An 8,631-nucleotide genomic window follows, 5' to 3' on the forward strand; every position below is an offset into this window, starting at 1 on the left:
GTATTTTGTAGCACAAAATGTGTCTTGCTTTCTTTAGTATAGTATTTCAAGTTTAACCTTATGGGCTTTTCATTTACTCCAATTACCATTATTCCTATTTTACATGGACTAGTGTTTCCCTCAGTTGAAGCTTTTGGGTCTTTTTCAGTTAATTGATGTCCTTCTTGAAATAAATGCTATAATGGATCTTCTTTTGATGGGGGGCAGTTGACAGTACAGAGCTGGCTGGGATACTACTGAGCTCTAGCCCTCAGGACTGATCAATAAGGTGACTTTGCATGCAGAGTAGAGCTGGGTCTACATTGTATCATAGGTTGCTTGGGTCTGATGACTCGGACTTTTATCCTAAATATTGAATTAGGATAAAATTGTATCACTTGTATCACTTGTCATCCTGTTGATCTTTGATATGCTCAAGCGGGTGCCAGTAACATCTCCATTCATCCCTGTCACATGCTACTGTAGCCCAATGGTTCCTCCAGGAACACAAAGAGCCTCAAACTGTTTGATCAAGCTTTTGACAAAGAAGTGTGACCATCTCATAGGTGGGCGGCCATGTGGTCTTTTGACTTCCCGTGGAATCTAGTCAGTAACAGCTCTAGTCCAGTGGTTTTCTCTAAATCGCATTATGTGTCTGGCTCATCTTATTTTTGACGCTTTGGCAAATGAGACAGCATCTCTGATTCTTGATTGTTGATGGCGATCGGAACTCCAGATTCCTTCTCTCACTTGAGTGAAACATGATACTCCAAGCAGAGCTCTTTAGATTCCTCTTTGGGATACCTGAAATTTGGGTATCATATTTGGGTATCCCAAAGAGGAATTGAAAGAGCTATGCTAGTGCGTATGCTAGTGCATATGCGTATGTTAGTGAAGGAAGAATGGTGGAGTCAAAAAGATGTGCCCAGAGCAGGAGGTTCTTCATCCTCTTAACCACTTCGATGCTCTTGAAGGTGTTCAACGCTGCTCTCTTCCTCCTGCGCAGTTCTGGCACTAAGTCATCGGTACACATAATTGCTGCATTCAGAGATGTTCATTCCATTGAGGGCAAATGGAGCATCAGGAACTAGTCAGTTTCTCATGAACACTGTCTTTGTGAGATTCAGCTGCAATCAGTCCTTTGCACACTCACGGTCGAAGTAGGCCAGCATTTGTGCCACTTGGCTAATATTTGGAATTATGAGAACGATGTCATCAGTGAAGCAGAGGTGGTGTAGTTGGAGACCCTCTATCTTCACTCCCATTCCTTCTCATTCCAGTCATTGCATGATGTTCTCGAGAGTGGCACTGAAGAGTTTCGGTGAAATGGTGTTGCCCTGCCTCTCTTTACATCGTTGGGCACTTCTTTGTAGAATGGTAAGATCCTGGTGGTGAATCTGTAATACAGCTCACGGAGCATCCTGATGTATTGAGTTTGAACACCCTGTTTGGCTAGGGCTTCAATAACCGCTTCAGTGTCAACAGAACCAAAGGCCTTCTTAAAATCAATGAACGTTAGATAGAGTGGCATCTTGAACTCTCGTGAAACTTCAATGAGCTTGGTCACCATGTGGATATGGTCGATTATGCTGAATATTTTTTGGAACCCGGATTGCTCGCATGGTTGTCCTTCATATAGTGTTCTGCCAATCCTATTCAGGATGACTCAAGTGAATAACTTGTAGACAACGGACAATAGCAGATCAGGAGATATTTGCCAATGTCATGAATGTCTCCCTCCTTGTACAACAGGATGGTCCTGCTTATTTTCCATTGGGACAGAACCTAGCATTCAGACAGGTAGCATGTGAAGAGCTGAGCCAGTGTATTGACGAGTACTGGCAGCAGATTCTTTAGGTGTTCAGGTCTGACCTTGTCTGGACTGGGTGCTGTACGCATCTTTATCAACAAAATTGCGTGTTGGATTTTGGAAGGGAGAATGATGGGAACAACGTATCCAGCCTGCGGAATTTGGTATGTGGGCAGGTGGATGTGGCTATCAAAGAGATCCCAGTAGAAGTTGTGGATAACCTTTTCCATTGCCCTTCTGGAAGATGTGATAGATCCATCGGGACATTAGAGGGCAATCATCTTGATCTTATAGTTGGCGAAGGACAGACGGGTATTGCGAATACTTTTCCTGGCTTCTGCTGCATGGTCAACACTGCTGCTCTTCTCTCTTTGAGGTCTTTCTTTATCATTTCTCTGCACAGCTTTGTGAGCTCGGACATTAGCTTGTGGTTGCCTGAGGCTCGGGCCAGACCACGTTGGCGAATGAGCTTGAGAGTTTCTGAAGACAGGCTACTTTTTGTGACTTTCTCTCTCTTTGCATTCCTTGCACAATCATGGAGGTGCTGAACCAGTTGATTGTATTTCTTGTTGATGTTGACAATGATGTCATCTTCCCATATTGCTGCAGTAGTGCAAAAGAGCTCCCAGTTGGTTGTTGTTCTGGGAGTTCTCTTAAACTTTGCAACACTTTCTTCACACTCTGTGAAGTAGAATTTTGCACGAAGGAGATGGTGGTCTGATCCAGTTTGGAATTTTAGTACAACAGCGACATCAGTCAGGCAAAACCTTCGATTGAATATGATGTGGTCAATTTTATTCTGGAACTGTCCACTGGGAGACTCCTATGTCCAGCGTTTAGATTCGGCCTTCTGGAACTGAGAGTTACCATGGATGGTCTTGGTCAACATGATGATCTCAGACAGTTTCTCACCCTGTTCATTCCATTCTAGGCTATGGGTCCCCATGTGGAGTTCTTCAGGTGACCTTCTAGGTCCTATTCGTCGTGTTAAAATCACTGACAATGAACTTGTAGAAGGTGTGATCTTTATAGAACTTCTCCAGCTCCATATAGAACTTTTCAATTTCTTCTTCGTCATAGTTGGATGTTGGTGTGTAGAAGATGAAGATAGAAACTGCCGGCAATGAGCCACATCTATTCAAATGTAAGCATCTGATTCAGGTTGCTAGGCGAATGCAACAAATGGAATGGAACAAATCAATGCCCATAGCCATGGGCATTGTCTTTGTGTTGACAAGGACACAGATACCACTGACGCCGCTATTGTCTCAGGTTCTGAGGAACAGGTCTTCTCCAGTGTAGAAAAGGGCGTGACGTGCTTGATGCTTTCTCGTCTCAGTCAATCCAATGACGTTGTACTTGGTCTTCTGTGCTTGCACCATCAGGTCCTTGATGGATGTTTCAAATGCTAGCGTATATGCATTAAAAGTGCAAACAGTCATTTTGTCCTTCGTTTTAGCAGGCTAGTTCGACCCTGAGATTTTATTAGCCTCTCCTTCTTTGTCCTTCTTAATGCTGCTGTATTCAGGGCTCTTCCAAGGTCAGGGGAATGAGGCCCATTGTTACAGGTTTTGGCATATCGAATACGCCATGAGTAGCTTACCAGGCTCTGCCGTGCAAGCAGGATACTCTCGGTAGCTTGCCATTCTCTCCGAGAGAGATGGAGGCTTTTATGACGGTCTCCAATCACCATTATAGGTGTTCTGATGGTTCATACCATATTTGCACACCATCAAATATGGCATGATAATGACGGAAAATGGGTAGGAAGTGTTTATGATGTGTCGAGTGGCTGCTTTGTGGTCCAGAAAAGTGTCTTGGAGTGTGTAGTGGAGTTGTGTAGTGGAGGTCGGCCCCTGAAGAATTTATCTGGTGCTGGCAGTGTTGTTCTTATGGCTGTGACCCCTGGGTAGCCGGATATTGGTGGAAGTAGGCAGTGGATCTCTGTTTCTGGGTCCCGTTGAGTCTAGAGTCCAAGGTCACAAAGTTCCGTGTTACCTGGTTCTGTGAAACTTCACTCATGTGTGGAGCTCGGCCTGGAGTGTGGTGGCAGTTGTGTAGTAGAGGTTGGTCCCTGAGGAATTTATCTGGTGCTGGCAGGGTGGGTCTTATGAATTAACATATTGATAATTTTTATATTCAGGTATAATTGATGATGTTAGACACTAAGATTATTAGTATCAATATTGAACCAGGTTAATAATGTGTTGTTATTATAACCAGATAGTTTCATGGTTTTGTGGCCCTACATTTTAACAACATGAAAAGAATAAATGTTAATAAAAGAAAACATATTAACATGTCAGTTGTCCTTAAAGTGAACTTAACTAAGCTTTTTATTAGGGTACCTGGGAAAGTGGTTTCTGGTGGATGAAAGCTTATCATTGATTCTGTCCTGACCAAAGCAAGTCCACTTCCTTCTCTTTGATTGTTTAGTGACCTTTGGGAAGAAGATTTAAGAGTTGACCAGGTTCAAAGTAATCTCTAGATTTAACACTGTATGGTTTTGACAATACACAAAAATCATTGTTCATTTTTCAACCATGGAGAAGGGACACGTTGGAAAGCTGATTCACTCAGAAGAGAAGGAATATTCTGTATGCACCTCTTTTCTTACAAGGATAAACTTTCAGCCTTACATTATGAACTTTGATGAACTTATATCAGAGTCTAGATTCGGCATATAAGTGTAAGACTGTGAAAATGGAAAATTTTATAATTAGTCTCCTGGTGAGTCTTCAAAGCCTTTCTCTAGTGATTTGAGTTGCTATTTGTCTCATTTAGTCATATGTCTGCTTTGCCATATTAATTAATGAATTCTAGAAATCAGGAACCACCGTGCCTTGGTTAATCTAAATTCTCAAAGAGGAAAACCACCTCTCAAAAGCCCCAAATAATGAAAAATAAAACCCAGTTTTAGTATTTCAAATACAGCAACCTCAACTTCTTTCTTTAAAAATTTTTGAATAAATTACCAGAGGCTAATGGTAGGGGAAGTTTGTAGAGGAATTAGAAATATAGAAATACGATCTTCAAAGAGAGTGACTTTGTGAATAAAACTATTTGGGAGGGATTGAGTTAGAAAAAAGCACCATGTTTAGGAGGTTTTGCAAATATTTGCTTCTTTATTGCTCTTTCACTTGGAGTGAGAAATAAGCTTTATGGAGTTGGCAGTGAGGTAGTCAACCAACCCCCGGAATGCCAATATGTCAAAAGGAAACCTTTTCCCTTCAGCAAATAAAATATTAAGAGGGCTCAACGAAAACCAGTGGGAAGTGGCCTGAAGAAGGAGATGAAAAATTAATTTTAATGCATGGGAGACTAAGTAATTCACTTATTTCACAACCTCAATCAATTTTAATATTTTAGTATTTAATGTGAATGTGGTGCTTCTTCAATAATATTCTAAAAGTTGTTTCTCCCTTTTTGGCTTTTGTCCTCCAAGTACTTTCTATTTTCTTAACCATTTTTCTTAAAGTCTGGATAGAAGAGTTTTTGCAGATTTCACCATAGTCAAAGCAAGACTATACCTCTTCTCTTCTCACTAGTTTTAGAAGTTATGCGATTACTAAATAGGGAGAAAAGGCAGTAGGAAAGAACCAAACCAGCTTTTAGGCAGGCTGATTTTTGGAGAGGCCACTGAACCCCTGAGAGCTCTCAAGGCTTTGGGGATAGGCCATTGTGTGGAGAGCAAAATGGAGTCATTTAGTCATTAGTTTCTCAGATATCAGCCCAAGAGGGGAAGCTGTCTGCCTTTCTCCACAATTTAGACACTTATCTTACAAATTCACCAAGCTCCGTGATTTCTGAACAATGCCAGCTGTTAGGGAGCCATTTCCCTGGCATTTTCCCCATAATTTGATTTGAAAGGAAAAGATTAAACTCAGTCCGACCCAGAACTGTCAGCCCAATGCCCTCAAAGAGTTTGACATGAAAAGGGGGAAAAAAAAAGAAAAAAAAACACACCTTGCAGACTCTTAGATGAAGAAATCATCTGTATCTGTGAATTAAGGAAAGACAGTAAAGCAGTTTTCATAGGCCAGAACCTGCCTGTGGAAAGGACCAACCACAGAGATTTCTCTTCCCAAAAGATGGATTAAAGTGAAAGCTAAACTCACTACCCTTGACTATCTTTTGGATTATGTTAATTTTAAGAATAAAGGTGAGATTGATATTGAAATGCTAATTAGCCTGCATGACTATGTTAGCATTTTAAAGATAGTCATAACAACTAAGTTTCTGAGGGTGCAGTAGTGACTCATTCTACTCAGGAATAAACATTCCATTTGTTCTTCCAGATCTGGGTAAGTGTATTTAAGTGTTTACACTGTATTGAATGCTTGTTTTACTTAATGTTCCTCTTACTATAATGATTTAGATGATAATCTTGCCTTCGCTTATCTGGAAAGGTCATTGATTCCTAGAGAGGCTAACTTGCTCAGAGTGAAGCAGCTAAGAAATACTAGAGCTGTTCAACTTTAAATTCTAGGGACTTACTTACAGAAATATGCATCTTCCTTGAAAAAAGCAGCCGGAGATATTCCCTGAGCCACACCAGGAGTGATCCCCGAGTGTAGAACCAGGACTAAGCCCCTAGAACTGCCTAGTTTGCTCAAAGCAAACAAACAACCTAAAGAATGCTCAATAAAATAGGGTTTGAAGGAACTTTCTTGGATATAGTTAAAGCTATTTACCACAAGCTGAGAGCAAACTTTACAGTCAATGGTGGAAAACTGAAAGTCTTCCAATCTAAGATAAAGCATGAAACAGGGCTGTCCACTCTCATCACAACTATTCAATATAATATTATAGGTCTTTGCCGTTCAAAGTCCTTGAAGCAACTTCAAAATATTCTCAATTTCCTTTGATAAGTAAGTCAGAGTTTAATATCAAGAGGTATATGTATAGTGCTCACTTCAGCAGCACATAGATTAAAATAGAAACAATACAGAGATGATTAGCATGGTTCCTGTGCTTGGATGACATACAAATTCATGAAACATTTCATATCTGTTCCATGTTTTTAGAAAAACTTGTGAATGAAAATGAATCCAAGTGTTTCGTGTGAAGATGTCAAGTCATTTCAATTATGTGATCCTGTCTCATGGCATAAAACATCAATTAAAACCAGCCCAAACCCCCGTTGCCCTGTTCTTCCAGGTGCCTGGCAGTCATGCCCATGAACTGCCTCTGGCTCCTCATAAACTCATTAACAGCCATGATCTAGAGACTCACAAAGAAAACTCAGAAGAGACCAACAAGCTGCAGAGATGTCTACAGACCCCAAAGTCACCATGCAGGTAATATTTTAACTCCAGCTATCTCACCCTATTTAAAATATTTGAATTCCTGGAGCAAATGTGTTTGTGCAACATCTCATACTCTATAAAACTGATGTACCAGGAATAGCAAACCACATTGGATGTGGTGTAAAGTAGAAGGCAACTGATATAGATAAAAAAAAAAATTAGCACACAAGGCTTAACCTATAACAATATGTTAGTAACCTCTGTTAGAAGGGATTAATTTCTCCAGGGTGAGATGCAACAATTTTCACACTTCTAAGGAAACTTTTATGACGATTTTTAGCAGATTATTCACAAGACACAATACAAAATAAATTATCTAGGGCCTGCTATTGGGGCAGAATTAACTGGTGGCTGGGAAAATTCAAAATAATTGTGATGGGAAGGTGCAATGGTAGTGGGATTGGTGTTGGAATATTGAATGCAATAAATTATTGTAATAACTTTGTAAAAATAAATAAACAATGCTTACCAAAAAATCCTCAACCAAAATGTCAAAAAAGATATGTATGTATATATACACACATATATGTAATATATGTAATATGTGTGTGTATATATATATTTACATATGGATAGATACATGTAAAGTCATATACACATATCTAGTAAGAACACAGAGAATAATGTATTTTTAGTTTTGAAGTAATTTAAACCCCTCATTTTAGAGATGAAAAGTTAGTTTCAACAGTATAGAAACCTGTCCTATTGGCCTGACTCAGTAGGTCCTAATTTGGGTCTCCTATACTCAAAGGAAGTATTTTCTTCAATGAGACATTTCAAAAGCCATAGTAATTAATTTTTTTAAAATTTATTCTTTTATTGAATCACCATGTGGAAAGTTACAAAGCTTTCAGGTTTAAGTCTCAGTTATACAATGCTCGAACACCCATCCCTTCACCAGTACACATATACCACCACCAAGAATCACAGTATACCTCCCCCCCACCTCCCCAGCCCCCCACCCTGCCTGTGTAACAGATAAATTTCACTTTACTTTCACTTTACTTTGAAAAGCAATAGTAATTAATTTTAAACCATTTCTTAAAATAGTTCTACATATATTATACATATATTTCTGTACAAAAATGATGCATATATTTACCAGACCTTTTATAATTTTTGTTTTTCTCCTACTTCACCATTTTAATTTAACATTTTGAATGTCTTTCTTTTTTTTGGCAATTTAGACAATTTTCTCTTTATTCATTACCTCTGTGTCTAGGAGAGTTCTAGTAAAACATTAATTTCTCACTAATTGCTTAATAGTTAATAATCTTTGAAATGAATTTATGTTAAACAACTGTATATCATGTTATTATTTACTATTAATGAATATTTTATTGGTAGACTTCCATGGAATTCAGGTATCTTGAGGTTTTGAGACACTGAAATGCAACTAGGATTTCAGAACAACTAGGACACTGTAGAGTGTAGAGTTTGTATATGTTAATAGCCCAGCTAATATTGCACAATTTTACTCAATCTAAATTTCTATTTCCTAATGTCAACACACCTTCCAATAATATAAAGTAA

The 8,631-nt window shown here is 39.1% G+C and overlaps 1 non-coding gene across 1 annotated transcript; it reads left to right on the forward strand.

The window, feature by feature from the left end:
• The first annotated feature begins 6,696 nt into the window (after positions 1-6,696).
• Positions 6,697-6,803, forward strand: LOC129402840 (U6 spliceosomal RNA). Its single transcript, XR_008628879.1, has one exon. It is a non-coding gene; the product is annotated as a U6 spliceosomal RNA (small nuclear RNA).
• The last annotated feature ends 1,828 nt before the right edge of the window (positions 6,804-8,631 follow it).

This window comes from Sorex araneus, chromosome 2, assembly GCF_027595985.1.
Source record: "Sorex araneus isolate mSorAra2 chromosome 2, mSorAra2.pri, whole genome shotgun sequence".
Classification (NCBI taxonomy): domain Eukaryota; kingdom Metazoa; phylum Chordata; class Mammalia; order Eulipotyphla; family Soricidae; genus Sorex; species Sorex araneus.